Genomic DNA, 18,393 nt, shown 5'->3' with positions numbered 1-18,393 from the left:
AGCCAAAACTTAGCCACTACAGCTAACACGCGGTTTGTAGCTGCCTGCTATTTCAAAGCTTGAGGATATTGAAGATCCAGCGTCAGAAATGGGAAGATGGGGGATATAAAGGGAGTTGTACGTGGTTCGTTTAGTGGAATAATTTGTTGGAGGAAAATAATGCCGGAGGAAATCCTCTGCAACGGGAACAGGCTGAGAACAGAGGCAGCGATACGGCACAAGGTAAGTCAATACGTGTGTTGATGTGCGTTTGTGTTATATGGAGTATGAAATTATTTTTAGGCAACTCCTTAGTTTTTGTTTATGTGACAATTATATAAAATACATTTAACATGCAGTCGGAGCGATACCGAGCACGGTAATTTAAAAACAGCCGAGAGCAGCAATGCTCCAAACTAGGGCTGAAACGATTCCTCGAATGATTCGAGTACCTCGATTACTAAAATTCCTCGAGGAAAATTTACCTGCCTCGAAGCTTCGTTAATTTATGTTTTATTAGTTAGCGCACCGTGTTCCGGCCGGGACTTCATTTGCGTTGCGCGGAGCTCTCACTTCCGCCTCTGAGTTGTTGACAAAAGCTAAGTCTCAGCGGCATAAAGTCCAGTCTTCAAGATTGGCCCGTGGGGATTTTATTGATTGATGATAATGCCCGACTTTTTATCGTTTTTGGGGAACCAATAAGCATCCTTAAAATGACTGGGGGAATGCCTGGAGTACGGCAGCATTTCTCCTCCGGGGCTGCTGGTTGAAAGCGAACGGCGGGAAGAGCGCTGAGGTGAGCGGATAGACTGAACAGGGCGGGTGGCTGAGTAGCTGATGCTTACCGTGTAAATGTAGCTTTACCGACGAACCGCACAATAAATTTCATATCCCGGTCTGAAGAAACGGGTGGCGGAGCGCATCGTACATGGCTGGTAGATGAGTTTCTGAGTGTGACCAGTGAAGGTGTCGTAAATATCCCGTATTGCTTCCCCCCGTGTTCGTCCCCCGGTCTAACGGTTCGTCAGTCCGCTGGTCTATTTCCTCCCCTCCACCCCATCTTACGTTCGTTCATTCGCCCTCTCCTCCCACTCCAGGCGGCATTTCCCGTATTTTCAAACCCAAAGCGTGACAGGTTAGGTGGCAAGGTGAGTTTAATTAATCTATTAAACTCACTGAAGATTAAACTAAAAGCTGGATTGTAGACATTTTTATAAGTATATTTGTGAGCCTGCCTCTTTGTTATTAAATTCAATAGAATTTCAGATTTTTCTATAACTTTTCTTCTGGTTAACTTAGAAAGTGAGCTATTATTGTTACAGGTTAGTTTTCTAAACTACAAAAAAGCAACTGTTAGGGATGCTCAAATATGAAAAATTGGACTGATATTGATATCTGATAGTAACACCGGTATTATGCCAGATTTACCAATATTTCATTTTGTAATTTTTTTTATCCGATTACTCGATTAATCGTAAGAATAATCGATAGATTACTCGATTACTAAAATATTCGTTTACAACAGCCCTACTCCAAACCACACAAGAAGTCAGTCAGATTAAGGTCCAAAACCTTCGCTTTACAGCCGTTTAAGTGGCACCGACCTACATAAAAAACCCACAGAACAAATGGTGCAAATCACGTATTTCCCGAATCCCGAATATATGATTATCTACCTTTGCTGTTTCATAATTATTATCCACGTTAGAGTGAATTTTTCCACTTGACTGCTATAATCTGTTCTTGCTTTACACAACGTAATTTCTCTTTTTTTCTCTCTGAGATTCTTAGAAAATGAGGTTATGAAGTTACATCCTCCTGCTGCTTTTTGTTTTTAAAATTGTTAACGGTTACTGTGGGCAAATCCAGCAAGGACCAAGTGAAAAACTCCATCTCTAACACAGAGTGACCTGTGCACCGGAAGCAGGCTATGTGGAAAAAAAATGGGGAAGTGCTAAAACGGAAGTCCGTGGCATATACCCTATTCACACTCAAAAAGAATAGTCACAGGAAATATGTATTCTTCCCACAATGCATTGTGAGACCTGTCTCTGCGCCTGTTTGTGAGACTACTCGCTGCCTCTCTCCTGGACCCGTTGCTATGGTAATTAATTATCTGCACCTGGGCTGGCTCTGTCAGACAGGACGATGGAGACAGAGTTTCTATACTTGTGAGACACCCAGCGTCGGTCTCAAGGACCCTGACAAAAAAACACAAGCTCTAGCAACATTTTAAAAACATTTTACGGGAGCAGGCTTGTGTATTGTTAAGGAAGAATATTATCTAAAATAGTTAACTTTGGAAAAAAGATCTGGCTCTCTCTCTTCCTTTAGATCCCAGGTCCTCTCGGCAGGCCACGTGTAGGCACAAGGAAACAACAATGCGTGTTGACATCACAGAATTACAGAATTTAATCCAATATAAGACAATGCATAAACTTAGAAGTAAGACAATGCACAAACTTACACCAGAAACTGCAGAACAACGGAGACATACATTCATTTACCTCACATAAATGTAAAAAAGAAGAAAAGGAAAGACGTGCAAAGACATCTTTGGAGAATTGCAAGGGCAAATCTAATTTGTTACTTCTGTGTAGAAAGTTTTATCCTCTTGTATTTAATTTATTCAAATAAGGCGTACCTTTGCTCCTCCAACCAGGAGCTATCTCTGACCCTCTATCTGAAGCCTAAACCCCTGCCGTGTTTACGGCCCTTCACAGATGAGTGTGAAAAGCTACAACTTCCACTGTATTGTTTTCCCACAGACAAAAGGCAGTTCAAATGATCCTAGCAAACCATCAGCTGGAACTACAGTTAAAATAAAGGTCAATAGGCCAGAATAAGTTACTGATTTAAAACCACAATTTAGGCCATTTGAATCAAGACATATTAAGTTTTAAAACTAGCTTATTTTAAATTTATTTTCTCAACAGTTCCCTCTTTTAATCTCTTAATAGAGATTACACTCTAAAATATAATTTCAAAATATGCTATGCGATGGAATAAGCCTAAATTCAGAAACACCATATTATAGCTGATAAATTACGCCCCTCTTTTTGCATGCAACCTTCTACATAACATTTGTTGTTAAAATGTTGGCATATTCATTGCACATAAAATCAAACAGCACAATCATATAAAGGATTCAAATCCTAAAATAAATGTTCAAAATGTTCTAGCCCATAGTCATATCTTACCAAAAGATGATGCATAAATTTATCAATACTTAACAGAAACTTTACCACAAATCTTACTGTAATACTTAAAATATTTTAGAAAAGTCAATCATATTCCTGATGTAAATAGATGATACACAAATACTTGTCAAAATTATCCATGAAATAAATGAGCAAGTTTGATACAATATACTGCATATAAAAGACTTACAAACTATCAATAAACCTCCAGTTGAATAGTTTTTGTACAACAATTTTTTCTTTTTTTTTTTTTACATATCTTCATTTTGTGTCCGTGTTTCTTGATGCTCCTTGAAGTAAGATGAGTTCGATGGCACGTCGTAGATGAAAACTTGTTAATAGGAAAAACAAAGAAGATCCTCTGGTGTCCAGCAGCTCATTTTCCTTATATTTTGAACTCAGGGTCGTCAGCTCAGTAACCGATGCTCACCTATTTAGGGATTATTATGCCCAGAATTTGGTGAGTTTAACAAAGAGGTCGTTCCCTCTTTTCCAATTTGGTGACATCAAAAGCAGAGTAGAATGAAAGAAATCCTGATGAACATCTAGGTGTGAGGTCGTCCTCCGGCCAGGGCTGAAGGTCCTCAGTCACACCAGGTTTTGGTCCTTTGTTATCCAATGAGGTCATCAGCTGGTCGGCATACTGGAACAGAGTCTGTCACCTATCTAGAGCTCCTTAATGTATTTTAAAATAAAATAAGTAATTCCTTCCAATTTGAATTAATGTTTTATTTGCACTTATCTATTAATTAATACTCTAATTATTCCTATTGTTTCAAGTCATATATTGGTCTTGTTATCAAATCTTATTTTAATAGTTACTTCATTATCAGGAAGGAAGAGATTTTGTGGTAGCTTTTAGTTTTATTTATTTCTCTTTGAAACTTTATTCCTAATTATCATTTGTTTCCCTATGTTAAGTCTCTTCCAGTAATTTTCCTTTTGTATTATAACTCAGTAAACTTCGAATTTTAAGAAGCTTCTCCTTTAGAGCTGTATTTTGTCAATCTTTTGACCCTCTTTTTATAAAAGGCCTACATCAGAGAAATAAATGTTTTCCCATTGTGTTGAACCCAAACCTTAACCATATTTTAGAAGCAGTTCCATAATTGTTAATTTGTAAATCTCCAATTTAGACCAATTTAATTTCAATCATCATATTTTCTATTTTAAAACCTTAAAAATTATCAACCTGTTTTACATGAGTAAAGTTAACCGTGTCACTAAATATCAAAATGACTTACTTTATTCCAATCATAGTTTTAAATCCCAAAATTTCAACCATTTTTACCTTTGATCCATTTATTCTTTTGAAAACCTATTTATAAAATATTTAATTGGATAATGAATTACCCTTTTTATATTGTTTATCAATTATCAATGTATTTTCAGTTTTGGGGAAAGAAATTCGATATAGCTAAGTTTATTGAATGATTTAGTTTAGACCTTCCTGGATGTCTTAGTTAAACAACTTGTTTTCAATCATATGAATAGAGATTCAACAATCCAACAATCACCTTCCTTGTTTTAAGAAACACTGTTTATATAAATTATTTGACAAGTAATATTAAGTTTAGTGTATTCAATTTATAAATTTTAGTTATTCCATATCCAAATAGTTAGCTCATACTTAATTAATTTTGATTTAACTTCAATAACCTCTTTTATGCTAATAAGTAAAGAGAAATCCAAACTAAAAATTTGCTTATTAGATCAATTCCATTCATTTCCCCCTGTTTCTATAACAGAACAAATGTTCTGTCATAGAATACAATAAAAATCCCATACAACTCATTGAGATGAAATCCGCTATCACCACTAACTTTAGCATCATATAACACAGTTGGATGCAATTTAAACATGGTGTCCCAGATGCTGTTACAATCTGCACACCTCAATCAAAGAATTTAATGTTTGATTAAATTTATGAAATCAACATAGAACTTGGTGTCATTAGCTCAGTAAGCTCCACAGACACTCATCAATCCACTTTAACACCTGAATTTTAAATTCCATTTAAATTTAAATTTAGTTTTCACTGAATGGTAGCCTGATCCTATGCAAATAAAATTTAGATCATCTTCCTTAGTAGATGAAACGTAACACACAATGAAACTCAGCTATGGTTAAGAAAAACTTTTGTAATTGTAATAGTTCCCTTCCCATTCCTGTTTTAGGAAGGAAGGGAAAACACATTAGCATTTTGTGAGACAAACAGAGTGAATCATGGAGGAAGTTAATGCATTTCCGAGAAATGCAGAATAGTAACCGTTGGTTCACACGAACCCTCCAATTGTATTGGAAAACCTCTGACACCAGGAGATGGGTGTCCTCAACACTTAGCATTTCACAGCATGGGTTCAGGACGTGAAGGCAACAGGGCGCATCTGTGCCATAACTAAAGTAAGGAGAGAACAATGGCATCACACACTACAAAAATTTAAAAGAACTTATTCACCACTACCAAGTTTTGTTGGCACCCGTTTCGTCTCCAACCTGCAGACTAAAGGGAACCCCAGGAGTGGGCCTTGGCGCTCAGGTCACATGATCAGAGGTGAGAATCCAGGATCAAACATGAGAACACACAACAGGACCACTGCTGAGCGACTTGCCATGCCCCAATTCTTTATCTGCTGAATCAGAAGGTGTCCAGAGTAGCAGTCATTCCTGCAGTGCAGAAACATCTGGATACAGTCCCTGTTTGATGAACTTTGGTCAGCCTTTCGTGGTCGACAGACCAGGACGTAGAAACCAGCAGATCAGTCATCCACTGAAACCCCCGTCTGGGTTTGGACAAAAAGCTTTGATCTTTGTGGTCCCGACTCCCTGTTGATTCCAGGCTGTAGAGGACTCTCGCAGATAACGCCTGAGTCCCTTTTGTTTTCAGCCAGGTGTGAAAAGCAACACTCAAAGCAGACATCTGTTGCCAGGTCCTGTGAGCAGCACTTTGCCCTCACGTGACAACAGTTCATCTTCACTGACCTTAGTAATCGTTCAACAGTTTTTGGCTTTCATACAGCAGTCCAGCAGAAGATGGGCACAGTTCAGCATCGGCATGTCCTTGTTCAGCAGCAACAACAGCGGCCTGATGCGGTAATCAAGACGATCCTTTCTAATCACACCGTCCCATGATCTCTGAGCTTGAAAGACCCTGCCCCCAAGATCGCCATCAAGTCAGAAGGAAAGAGAACTGCCAGAGAAAAAATAATACAAAGTAATTAAAAAATCAAAACGTATATATGCCACATTTTGTTTACTTTCACTATTATAAAATAAAATTTAATTTTATCTTGTGATGCATCCGCCTTTGTGGCTCTAGATTTGTTGTTACAGCACAAACGGCCAACTGCCTCAAGTCCTGAACTGCAAAAGAATAAACATAGAAATGTATTAAAACATTCCACCATCAGACGTGCCAGAATTAAGAAAATAAAGACACTTACTGTTCAAAATCAATAGACGTCTATACCTCGATGACATTCACTCTGTTTGTGCCAAATATCAACTACAAATTTTAAAATCACAACCTCACAAACTCATTAAAGAACTAGAACAAAATCTAAAATGTCCTAGTACTAACACTTATAAAAGTTGTGATTGAATTGCACTTTGTCAAATAATTATGAATTTCATATTGTTCTACTAAATACTAAACATCCTTATCATTGTCCCACGCTTCAAGACAAAGTCCTATTTTAAAATTTCAGAAGTTATTCACATTTCATTTGAATTTCATAGCAGTTTTAACCAAAATTTTCCTCAAAATTAACAATTTACACCCAACTGTATATAATCAAAATCAGCAGTGATGCAGAAATCCATCAACAATTTTAAATGTAATAAACATTTCATAGATGTTGCTTAAAGCTGTTCAATTTTAGATGATCAAATCTAATTTAGTAGAAGCTTCTATATCACATACACCATATTTTAGTCAAGCAGGAAGGCAATATGACTCTACATTAAAGAAATCCATAATTCACTACTGTTGAATGAAAAACTTATTATTATTGATTAACTAATTTACAATTAACCATATCCAAAAATTTACCAGGAATTAGGGTCTACTTTTCCTTCTCCCCCTGTTGATATAATAAAATTATCATTTTAAAAACAATTTGGAATCTATGTTACTGTTATATAATAATTTGCTGAAAAACTAAAATATTGTAACATGTTCCACCATTTCTCCAAATCATCCATCCAATATTCAAAATAGACTGGGATGTTTTAAATTTCAAAGTTCTATCAGTAATCTCTTATCTTTATAATATCCCCCTGTATTTTTCTTATTTCAAAAAGAAAAAACAATTTAGAGGTGGAAAACCAAAATAGGAGACTTTCCCCATTATGCTAAAATTTCAACATGTCCAATCAGTTACCCATGTGACACATAAACCAAGTTAATTTAGTTAGAAGTTAGGTTAGTTTGTTAGTGTTGTTAGTCAAAGTTTATAAGACAGTTTCCTAATAACTACATATATCGTCTTCAAGCCAAGGCTGAATTCCTGTTTCGTATTAATTGTACTGCACACGCAGATGATTCAGCTTCAACCAGATTGTGATACCAAAATATGTAATCATCACCTTTAAGATTGGCCGTAAACCAGTAATACAAGTAATTTTATGAAACAAAACCTTTACTGTCCCTAAATAGTTTCAAAATAAGAAAAATATCACACAGCTACTCACTAAAGTGACGTCATATTTACACAGCGCTTCCTAAAACCCAGCAATGGCCATTTGCATACACATTCATTCTCATTTACACTCAAGCAGACCCTTCAACACCCCATTGTAAGAAAGATGCAGGATGTTACCCCAGATGAAGCTGACCAAACAAAATGAGGTGTGATCTGCCCCCAACACTGCTGTGAGACCAAGAACATGACCCCATTCTCAGTATTTGAAGGCATCTGTATATTAGTTGACCCATAATTTCAAGAAATATACTCCCAATTATCCTCGATGACATTGGGCAAACACATTGAGTAGTGTAATTCACTTACAGCAACTGAAAAGATCCCCATGTTCACCTGTAATTTGTTCGTCACACTCCCACATGTGAAATAAAGAAATTCGTGAACCATAAAGGTAGAACTGCCCAATTTGTACTGAATCCATCTTCCAAACACATATTTACCCAAATTTCAAACCACAAATCGTCCTGTAGAAAGTCTTAAACACAATTATTATAACACCATGGTTGAAAGAAACATAATTATCCAATAGTTCTAATGTTGTTCAGTTTTGAGTGGACCTGTTTCAAAAACTCCATTTTATACACACAACCTTATTTCATGATAGCCCACTGTTATTAAATGGCTACCCAGTAACTAGACCCCCTGTAGGAAAGCCCCAAAAACATTCATGTGGTCAGGTAATATGAAAAAATGGACTGCACATGAAGATCGTCCTACAAGAAACAAAGTCATTCATTAGTGTTTCAACATGTCCTACATTAACAGTGCAGAAAACACTGTCAAGGAGAAAAACATCACATGTTCTCGTTTTTTCTCTTGTTCCAATCAGTGAGGGTGTTCCATCCTGTGTCAGAAAACCTAGGAATTGAAGTGATTGTCAATGTTACAATATCATAAAAAAGCAATGAGATCATTCCAGTGCTCCAGCCTGGAACTGATGCCACACATTTCTCCCGCTGAGAAAGTAGAAACATCTTTAAATCTGTTATTTTCAACTTTAAATCTTTTCATTTCAACATAAAACACAGTTCTAAAAGAAATTCACATCAAATTCCAAGAATCCTGAAAGAGTGAGCTGGAAATGTCAGTGCTAACAGAACTGCAGCACTCCCAAAATGCAAATGGAGTGGTCAATCAGGCCCCCTGCTCTGTGGAACAAAACCTGTAACCAAAATGGAGAAGAAATCTCTGTCCCACAGAAGCATGAGTTAACAGAAACACAGCAACATAACATCCAGCAAAACAGACAAACACATAACAAGACACAAAGCCCTCCTGCACAATCTCAACACAACTCAGACAGAGACAGACAGCAGCGCGCGTGGTGGAACATATAACGGCGGAAGACAGACACACAATCAGTAATAGATCAACCCGCACACAAACACAGATACACAGACGACGTCGTAGTTCAGCCAAGAAAAGACAGGAAAGAAAATGTCAGGCGCCGGCTCAAAAGAACGTATGATGCATCTTATAATCTTCCAACTTCACTTTTACAAATCTCTTTTATTCTCATTTCAACTTATCAGTCCTTCAAGGTGATTCAACCTGTACCAAATTAAATAACTTATCTCAGTCCTTTATACTCTTTGGCAACTCGATTCAGGGTCCCAGAGAAAGACGATACATCCAGTAACAGACTTCTACTTACGGCGACCCGGTTCAGAGAGCCACAGTAAAGGTGATTCAACCTGCTATCAGTCCTTTTACTCCCAGAGTAGGGTGATTCAACCCAAACCCATCCAATTAATCCCAAACCAGTCCAATTATAAGTCCACTGGAGATGAGTCGTAATCCCCGGGCCGATTCAAGCCCATACTATCTGAATACACAAAGACCCAAATTCTTTTAAAGAGGTACGGGACGACTCTCAGGGCAAAGAATTCAAAAGAAACCCAGCTTTAGCAGAGGTAGCGCAAAGTCCTGCTGCTTGGAACAGCCACGAACCCCCGTTTGTGTGTATTTTCTCTTCAAACTACAGACTCTTTTAGGAGGGATTTTATATACCGCTGCAGTTTCCAAACTCTGCGATGCCGCACACACCAAGAACAACCAGCCCCGGTCCGACCTCACGGTGCTTCAGACAACCAAAAAATAATTAAGCAGTTTCTTACCACACCGAAGCGTCGGGCCGAAACGGATCAATCAGGGCCAAACAGCCGCCCACCGAGACTCCAGAACCGGCACGAGCCCCCAAATGTTAAGGAAGAATATTATCTAAAATAGTTAACTTTGGAAAAAAGATCTGGCTCTCTCTCTTCCTTTAGATCCCAGGTCCTCTCGGCAGGCCACGTGTAGGCACAAGGAAACAACAATGCGTGTTGACATCACAGAATTACAGAATTTAATCCAATATAAGACAATGCATAAACTTAGAAGTAAGACAATGCACAAACTTACACCAGAAACTGCAGAACAACGGAGACATACATTCATTTACCTCACATAAATGTAAAAAAGAAGAAAAGGAAAGACGTGCAAAGACATCTTTGGAGAATTGCAAGGGCAAATCTAATTTGTTACTTCTGTGTAGAAAGTTTTATCCTCTTGTATTTAATTTATTCAAATAAGGCGTACCTTTGCTCCTCCAACCAGGAGCTATCTCTGACCCTCTATCTGAAGCCTAAACCCCTGCCGTGTTTACGGCCCTTCACAGATGAGTGTGAAAAGCTACAACTTCCACTGTATTGTTTTCCCACAGACAAAAGGCAGTTCAAATGATCCTAGCAAACCATCAGCTGGAACTACAGTTAAAATAAAGGTCAATAGGCCAGAATAAGTTACTGATTTAAAACCACAATTTAGGCCATTTGAATCAAGACATATTAAGTTTTAAAACTAGCTTATTTTAAATTTATTTTCTCAACAGTATCTATGTCATGACCAACTTTTAGACCAATAGGCCGATATTTGTGCCTGTGAGGGCGAGTTAAAAAGAGTTTTGGAATCAGAAATCCCCTGTGCTGTGTGTGTGTTTCAGAGAGAAAGATTACTGATTCTGTGAGACGCTCAGCCTTGTTTTTTGCTCGTTTTTCTCGATGTCGTCATTTTAACTCAGAATCCCACTAAAAGTAATAGCTCCAATGCCGGGATTGAGCCGCACGTTTTGATACCACATTTGTGGGTGGGCACACAGCTATTCGGGCCGTATTAACGGTCACGGATGAATAATAAATAATAAACAGACACCTTATTGGGTGTAGAACAATAGGTTCTTGCCATGCATTGCATAGCAGGCCCTATAATGACACAGTTTCAACGTTAGTTAATTGGCTAGAGTGAGATGGTTCTTTGATGGTTGATCCACCGTCAGTTGTCGACCTCAACCATACATCCAACCTTTGCGATGATAATTCAACATTGAATTAACATCTTTTGCCAACAAGCCAACAGCGAAGCGTCTGTGTGGTTGGGATATCCCACTCATATAAATGGTGGGGGTGGAGCGTTCCACTCCTTGTAGTAAGTTGTATATGTTTTTGTGTCAATATATCACATACAGTCAGTAAGAATTATGAACAAGTAAGAAAATGTACAGAAAGGAATCAGCGGCTTCCGGTTATGGCGCTGAGGTGAGCAGACGCATTGAATCAGAGCTCCCAACTCGGTCGGCTAATTCCCCCTTTGCCAGAGCTGAATTAACCCTCTAAGACCGATTATTTTATGATGAAAAGGGGAAAGGCATCGAAAAGTAACGTTAAATCAAAACAGACATACGAAACAAGCGAGAGAAATTCACTATTTGACGAAGGCGTAACTAATCAGCACATGGCTATGGAGGGGCTTCAGGCTAGCATCGGAGCTATCCACAAAGAGATTGTAGCTATCCGTGCAGACATGAAGGAAGAGCTGTGCTGCTTTCGTGAAGACTTCTCTACCGACATGAAGAGAGATTTAAGAAGTTTCCAAGAGGAGATTAATGGAAAACTAAACGAAATTGTGTCGGACATAAGGGAGAACCAAAAGAGAGCGGAGGAGTCGTTACAACGTGTGGCAGAAATGGAGGAGTGGACCGCGGCGGCGAAAGAGGTGCTGTCTCAAACTATAAACAACCAAGATAAAATTCAAGCCAAACTGACTGATTTAGAAGCACGCTCACGTAGAAACAACATCCGTGTGTACGGGATTCCGGAAGACACAGAGGGAGATAATCTGCTGGAATTTATGGATGGTTTCATTACCGCAGTGAAGTTAGTTTCAAGTTGGATATTCGATATTCGAGCTCCGCGGAGTAAGCGGCGTTTAGCTCAAGGTTGATCCGATTTATGAACGCTACTGTCGGCCAGCGGTTCTCCACCGCTCCCGGCCGCAGCGCCCGAAGGTTCACTTAGGGACTATCAACAAATTACCGAACCAAACATTCCTGTCAAAGAAATGTTAATAAATGCCTTGAATTGAAACCAACTAACTAATTGTCAGTGCTAATTCATGCTTTTACATGAGCCAAAATAGCATCTATAAATTTTAAAGTCATATACAATATTTTCAATAATTTTAATATTAAATAATATAATGTTTTCTTCAATAGCTTCCAGGTCATTTGACCTAATGACTCAAAATCACTTTGAAATAATTATACTAGTCTCTTTAGATGTGGCACAGACATTTGATTTCCATTTTTAGCCATTTTCCATTTTTTATTGATTTTTTTTTCATCAAAATTAAGTGTTTTTCTTCAATAGCTTCCAGGTCAGGTGACCTATTGATTCAAAATCTCTTTGAAATAATTCTACTAGTCTCTTTAGATGAGGCACAGTCATTTGTTTTCCATTTTAAATAATTTTAAATTTTTTATTAATTTTTTTCATCAAAATTGAGTGTTTTTCTTCAATAGCTTCCAGGTCATGTGACCTATTGATTCAAAATCACTTTGAAATTGTTCTACTAGTCTGTATAGATGAGGCACAGACATTTGTTTTCCATTTTAAATAATTTTCAATTTTTTATTAATTTTTTTCATCAAAATTGAGGGTAATTATTCAATAGCTGCCAGGTCATGTGACCTAACGACTTAAAATCACTTTGAAATAATTCTAATAGTCCTTATAGATGAGGCACAGACATTTGATTTCCATTTTTAGCCATTTTCCATTTTTTATTGATTTTATTTAATCAAAATTAAGTGTTTTTCTTCAATAGCTTCCAGGTCATGTGACCTAATGACTCAAAATCACTTTGAAATAATTATACTAGTCTCTTTAGATGAGGCACAGACATTTGATTTCCATTTTGAGCCATTTTCCATTTTTTATTAATTTTTTTCATCAAAATTGAGGGTTTTTCTTCAATAGCTTCCAGGTCATGTGACCTATTGATTCAAAATCACTTTGAAATAATTATAATAGTCCTTATAGATGAGGCACAGACATTTATTTTCCATTTTAACATTTTTTTTTTTTTAGCAATTTGTTTTGTCAATATTTAGTATTTTAATTCAATAGCTTCCAGGTATTGTGACCTATTGACCCAGAAGCAGTGTGAAATTGTTCTTTTATCCTGTATAGATGAGGCACAGTCATTTGTTTCCTATTTTAACATTTTTTTTATGTTTTAGCAATTTCATTTGTCACAATTTAGTATGTTTTTGCAATAGCTTCCAAGACATGTGTTCTATTGATTCAAAACTACTTTGAAATTGTTGTACTAATCATTAGAGATTAGGCACCCTCATTTTTCCCCATTTTAGATCTTTATCTATTTTTTACATCATTTAAATTTACAAATTAAAAAATATGATTGGTGTTTAATATCTTAAATTTCATGTGACCGACTGAAAAGGAATAAAAAGGGCTAAATGGAATAAAAATGAGTTTGCACCACCTATCCTGTCTAGTAGAATAATTTCACATTGATTTTGAGTTAATAAGACCCAATTAACTTATGGGTCTTATGACCCATAAGCTATTGAAGAAAAATCAATCAATCATCTTCCCCTTGTCTGCAGTCGGGTTGCGGGGTCAGCAGAGGCCCAGACTTCCGTCTCCCCAGCCACTTGTTGCAGTTCCTCCAGGGGAATCCCAGGAGGAGCTGGAAAGCTCGTCCACGCTGGAGAAACATCGTCCCTCCAGCGTGTCCTGGGTTTTCCTGTGGGCCTCCTCCTGGTGGGACGTGCCCAAAAGACTTCACTAGGGAGGCGTCAAAGAGGGATCCTAATCTGATGCCTGACCCACCTCAGCTGGCTCCTCTCGAAGTGAAAATTCAGCAGCTCTACTCTCAGTCCCTCCTGGATGACTGAGCTTCTCATCCTATCACTAAGGGAGAGCCCAGACACCTTATGGAAAAAACTAATTTTGGCCGTTAGTTTCAGTCAAGACCTTTAAGCCTATGCCATAGATGAAGGTAGAGACAGATCGACTGGCAAATCGAGACCTTTGCTTTTCGATCCAGCTCTCTTCACCATGACAGACTGGTACAACGCCCACTTTACTGCACCAATCCGTCTATTGATCTCCTGTCCATTTTGCCCTCATTCTTGATGTTATGGATTCTGTATTTTCCTCCATCTCTTTTACCCTCTTAACACGCTGCAGCATACATAACCATGTTTATATGTGACTGCTGACATGTAAACAGACTGAAACTGATTAGAGTACCGCTTAGGGAGGGTACAGATTGCAGAGATGAATAAAAAGCTAAACTTGCTACAATCTTTGCCTCACTTAGCCCAACGCTGGACGGTGAATGTAACATAAGAAGCATGATGTTCCATTTGGATAAGTATGGCTTGTGGAATTGGATCATCTTTTAGCATTAAAGTTTGTTTTTATATATAACCAAATCTCATTATTTCTCAAGGTCATTTATGATGAGTGGTTCTGGTCGGGTCCTGAAACTGGTTAACGGACATGGGTGGTGAACAGAGACAGAAATGAATGAACTCCAACAGTGAAAAAGATCCTAAGATGCTTAAACTCCTCCACTTGGGTCAGGACAATCTTCCCTGACCCAAATAAGACGCTCTACCCTTTTCCAGCTCAAGACCATGGCCTTGGATCTGGAGGTACTGATCCTCCTCCCGGCCGCTTCACACTCATCTGCATATTGCTCTAGTAAAGCTGTAGATCACGACCTGATGAAGCCAGTAGGGCCACATCATCTGCCAAAAGCAGAGGTGTGATCCCAAGGCCACCAAAATGGATCCCTTCAGAACCCCGGTTGTGCAGAACGTGGCCTCGGACAGAAAATACCCAAATCCAAAAATCTAATGAAATTTTATTTATATATCACATTTCAACAACAAGGCATTTCAAAGAGCTTTACACCATAAAAACACAAAAAAACAAGTCATAGAAACACAGCCAACAACTGAAACATTACATTATCTCACTACATATCAGATTGTTTATAAATGTTCCATTAATTAGTGCATGGCTCTCATCTCGGGTCATGCGATGAGATGAGACTATTTCTAGTTAGAACCTCTCAACCTCACACACCAGCTCAGGCTCCCACCAGAGAGGTGATGCCCATGAAAAGTCTATCGCCCAGGGTCAGATGGCCAAGGTCCCCTCCCTCGGCCTTCTAACATCCCACATTGCACCCAGCCCTTTTGGCCCACATGTGGTGAGCCCATGGGAAGGTGAACCCCCTTTGGGCTGAGCCTGGCCAGACTCCATGTGTTTTGGCACCAGATGCTGCCACGGAGAACCAACTCCAGGCTCCAGCCTGGGTGGAGCCCTGGTGACCTGCGTCCAGGTGAGGGGACACTGTATCCATTGATTGTGCTCTTCATAAAGGGTCTTTGGGCTGCTCTTTGTCTGGTTCATCACCTCTAGCATTGGGTGACCCTACAAGGGGTATGAAACCCCTGACAGCATAACTCCTAGAGTCACTTCAACACTCAAACACTTTCATCATGATAAGGTGGCAGCCTACGGAGGTGAAGAGAAAATAGGAAATATATTTTTTAAATATAAAATTGCCTAAAAAAAAATAAAATGGGTCAAAATGAATTAAAAATGAGCGTACCTCATTGCTCCAGTCTACTAAACTGGTTTGCTCCAGAACTAAAACTGCTCCAGAACTAAAACTTCTCCTCGTTTGGTTCTGGTTCTGGATGCTCTGCATCCAGAACCAGAACCAAACGAGGAGAAGCAGCATTCAGTTTCTATGCACCACAGATTTGGAACAAGCTTCCAGAAAACTGTAAAACAGCTGAAACACTGAGAGCCTTTAAATCTCGACTAAAAACCCACCTGTTTAGAGCTGTATTTGAAACGTAATCAATTACGAATTTAATGACAGCTCTTAACTTAATGTAATGTTTTGATTGTTGATTCTATGTTGCATGACTCTGTGTTTTCATGTTTTTATTATTTAAAGCACTTTGAAATGCCTTGCTGCTGAAATGTGCTGTACAAATAAAATTGGATTGACTGATTGACATAGAAGCTAATATAAAAATACCTACAAATTATAAAAAGGACTAAAATCGAATATAAATGTCTGTGCCTCATCTATAAGGACTATTATAATTATTTCAAAGTGATTTTGAATCGATAGGTCACATGACCTGGAAGCTATTGAATAAAACCCCTCAATTTTGATGAAAAAAATTCCAAAAAAATGGAAAATGGCTAAAAATGGAAAACAAATGTCTGTGCCTCATCTATAGGGACTATTATAATTATTTCAAAGTGATTTTGAGTCAATAGGTCACATGACCTGGAAGCTATTGAATAAAAACCCTCAATTTTGATGAAAAAAATTAATAAAAAATTGAAAATTATTTAAAATGGAAAATAAATCACTGTGCCTCGTCTATACAGACTAGTAGAACAATTTCAAAGTGATTTTGAATCAATAGGTCACATGACCTGGAAGCTATTGAGGAAAAACACTCAATTTTGATGAAAAAAATTCCTAAAAAATGGAAAATGATTTAAAATGGAAAACAAATGTCTGTGCCTCATCTATAGGGACTATTATAATTATTTCAAAGTGATTTTGAGTCATTAGGTCAAATGACCTGGAAGCTATTGAAGAAAACATTATATTCCTTTGACAGGAATGTTAGGTTCAGTAATTTGTTGATAGTCCCTAAGTGAACCTTCGGGCGCTGCGGCCGGGAGCGATAGAGAACCGCTGGCCGAGAGTAGCGTTCCGAAATCGGATCAACTTTCAGCTAAACGTCGGTTACTCCGCGGAGCTCGGGCCGGGAGCGGTGGAGAACCGCTGGCCGACATTAGCGTTCATAAATCGGATCAACCTTGAGCTAAACGCCGCTTACTCCCCGGAGCTCGAATATCGAATATCCAACTTGAAACTAACTTCACTGCGGTGGTTTCATTAAGGCTGAGCTGTCACTCCAGGATATCGATTTAGCTATACAGCGCTGCCACCGGGCTTTGGGTCCCAAACCGCCGCAGAATGCGAACCCCCGCTCCGTGGTGATCTCCTTTCTGGCATTTAGAACCAGGGACTTGGTGCTTTGTGCCGCGTGGAAGAAAAGAGAGATTCGTCTCAGCCAGCAGCGGGTTTATTTCGATCAGGATTATCCGGCAGAGACCCAAAAGAAGAGGAAAGCTTACGCCCCTATCCGAAAACTTCTGAAAGAAAAAGGTCTCCGTTTCCAAACCCCGCCGCCAGCTAAGCTCCGTGTGTTTTTTGACGGTGGCCCGATCACGTATAGCAGCGCGGCGGAAGCCATGAAGGACCTGCAGAGGAGAGGTCTCGCTCCCGAGTGCAATAGCAACGACGGTATACCCGCGGCGGCGCCGATGGAGAAATTGGACAGCCTGTCCTGGGTGACGGTGGAGGCCAAACGTCGGAACACCGACGCACACGGAGAGAGAGCACGGAAAAAACTCAGCGGATTTCGTCTTGAAGCTGGAGACGCAGCCGCTCTGTGAGAAATTCTGTTCCCCTGTGAAAATCTGTTCCTCCTGTGTCGGGAGCGCGCATTGCAGCCAGAGAAGTAGATTCGGCGGATCTGACCATTTTCACGGCGCTTCTGATCGATTTCTCGGTAAAAACTACTCATATAATCATGTCAATGTTGTAACTTTCAGTTTAATCGGCAGCTATCAAAATAAAAATACATACGTAAATAAACGACGTCCTGTGTGGAGGTCTTTTTACGCTGTTTTGTGTTATTTTAAACGCGAAGAGAATCGATCTTTTTTTTTTTTTTCAGCTTTTGTCTCGTAAGCCTGACAAATAAAAGTCAGTCAACAAACACAGGTTCCCAACACGAAGTGTGCATTTATAATTTTTCATTTCTGATAAAGGAGGAGGGAAGCTGGCTGATAGCAGGGCACAAAAATAAAGACTTCCTGAAAAGATCAGAGTGTAAACTTTTTGGTCAGTCCCGTTCTAATGATAAATAAGGAAAATAAGGAAATGTCTAGTATGCTATCACACATAATAATTTTTGAGAATTTGGAAACAGTTACTTTTTATTTCCCAAAGTTATAGGGGGAGAAGAGGAGAGAATGGATATTTCACCAGCCTGATAAAATCTGTTCCCCCCCTTAAAATGGAAACAAATTAATTTAACCACAAAGTCT

At 38.7% G+C, this 18,393-nt stretch overlaps 1 long non-coding RNA gene across 1 annotated transcript; it reads right to left on the bottom strand.

The window, feature by feature from the left end:
- Window positions 1-2,367: 2,367 nt before the first annotated feature.
- LOC148152580 (uncharacterized) lies at window positions 2,368-17,746 on the bottom strand. The gene is made up of 2 exons (XR_015762091.1): window positions 15,854-17,746; window positions 2,368-15,756 (listed from the first exon to the last, which is right to left on the bottom strand). It is a non-coding gene; the product is annotated as an uncharacterized LOC148152580 (long non-coding RNA).
- Window positions 17,747-18,393: the final 647 nt, after the last annotated feature.

The sequence above is a fragment of the Poecilia mexicana genome, unplaced genomic scaffold (genome assembly GCF_051168715.1).
Source record: "Poecilia mexicana isolate PSO_F unplaced genomic scaffold, ASM5116871v1 scaffold_23, whole genome shotgun sequence".
NCBI lineage: Eukaryota > Metazoa > Chordata > Actinopteri > Cyprinodontiformes > Poeciliidae > Poecilia > Poecilia mexicana.
The sequence above is the reverse complement of the archived record's forward strand: the minus strand, read 5'-3'. Positions and strand labels throughout refer to the sequence as shown.